Source organism: Elephantulus edwardii, unplaced genomic scaffold (assembly GCF_000299155.1).
Source record: "Elephantulus edwardii isolate Elephantulus edwardi_28Jun2011 unplaced genomic scaffold, EleEdw1.0 scaffold00505, whole genome shotgun sequence".
NCBI classification, from domain to species: domain Eukaryota; kingdom Metazoa; phylum Chordata; class Mammalia; order Macroscelidea; family Macroscelididae; genus Elephantulus; species Elephantulus edwardii.
The window spans coordinates 204,519-206,478 of NW_006400255.1; positions in this window are offsets into that span (position 1 = coordinate 204,519).

Here is a 1,960-nt window from a genome sequence, read left to right on the forward strand (position 1 = left end):
CTATCTATCTATCTAAAGTTCATCCTAGAGAGGGTGAGACCAGGCTGCTCCTTGGAGGCAAGGATTCTGAAGCTTCAATCTGACATACTTTGAACATATTGCAAGGCGAGGCCAGTTTTTGGAGAGGGACATCATACTTGGGAGGGTAGAGTAATGGAGGTAGGTGTGTCAGAGACAATAAGATAGAGGATAGAGTAGGGTTTAGAGCTGTTTTGCATAAGGTCACTATGAGTCACAGGTAATTCGATGGTACATAACAACAATAAAACAACAGTATAAGGGAGCTCTGGTGGCCTAGTGGCAAGAAGCTGCACTGCAATCCCAGAGGAACACGGTTTGAATCCACCAGATCCTCTGCCGGAGAAGGAGGCACAATATCCTCCTGTACCAGTCAGATCTGATTTGACGGTACACGCACACAAAATAATAATTAAAAAAAATTTAAAAAAACCCCAACAGTATATATATATATATATATATATTGTTATTGTGTACTGTAGAATCAGAACTGACAAATAGCTGACCCTGCAGCTGGTTTTCAGATACAATTAAACACACCAGAAGAGACTGTCTATCCTTCTCCTGCTCTGACAGCCTAGTGATAAGAAGCTATTCTGTTATCCTAAAGGCATGCAGTGTGAATCCGCTGGCTGCTCAGCAGAAGAAAGATGGACAGGCTCCTTCTTTGTGATTTACAGCCTCAGAAAACCTGCTAGAGGGTTAGCTATGAGTTGGTTCTGAATTGATAGCAACAATTTTGTCTTACATATTGTTGGCATGTTATTAGGAGAGGCCAGTCCTTGGAAAAAATTTTTCCTGATTCATGTTTCTGTGAGAGCTGATGAACTCAAGATCAGCAGGGCAGACAACAGACTGCTGGCTTTGGAGACTGAGGAAAGTGATGAGCCAAGTGCAGGATCCTAATCAGGCAAAAAAAGCAAGAGAGCTTTGAGAAGATGGGGGGTTGGAAGAGAAGGAGAGAGAGAATGGGGGGGGAGAATATGTTTTACCAGAAGTTCATGTATATTCAATGCAGGTTAGCCCCCAGTGGGACTGCCATTTGTATGATAAGCTGCTCACAGCAGGTCTTATCATAGGGATGGTTCTATTATCTAGAGAGTGCATCTAGAGAGTGACTGCATCATAAATACCAAACCAGAGAATGTCAGGCCATCAAATTAGTATACTTCAACCGTTATGCTCTCTGAACTGAGAGTCTGAGGAAATACTCTGTGTTCAATATCTCAGTATCAATTGTCATTAATTTGGCTCAGAGTGACCTCATATGTGTCAGAGTAGATCTGTGCTCAATTTTCCAATGGCTGAGTGCCGTGGAATCAACCACGATCTATGTTGTTGTTGGTAGGTGCCTTTGAGTTAAGTATGACTCATAGTAACCCTATGAACATCTGGCCTGAACTCTGTCCTATCCTGTTCTGTCTTCATCATCTCTGACACATGAATGACACTATAAGTAGCAGATTTGTACCCTGTTCTGTCCTGTGCAATGCTCTTCATCTCTGATATACTTGAGTCCACTGTTAGAATCGCTGTGTCAATCCATCTTGTTCAAAGTCTTTCTCTTTCACTGACCCTCCACATTAACAAGCATGCTCTTTTTCTAAAGATTGACATCTCCTTACAGTATGCCCAGAATATGAAGCTTCGCCATCCTTGCCTAAGGAGTACCCTAGTTGCACTTCCTTCAAAACAGGCTTACTTGTTCTTTTGACAGTCCATTCAGTAGTCTTCAGACATCCAAAGGCATCTATTCTTCTTCTATAATCCTTAGTCATTGCCCAACTTTCAGATGCATAGCAAATAATTGGAAAGACCATGGGTTGGATTAAGTGCACCTTAGTCTTTAAATGGACATTGTTGTTCCACAGAACTTTGGAGAGGTCCTTAATAGCAGATGTTCTTAATACTATAAATCTTTTGATATCTTGACTGCTGATAC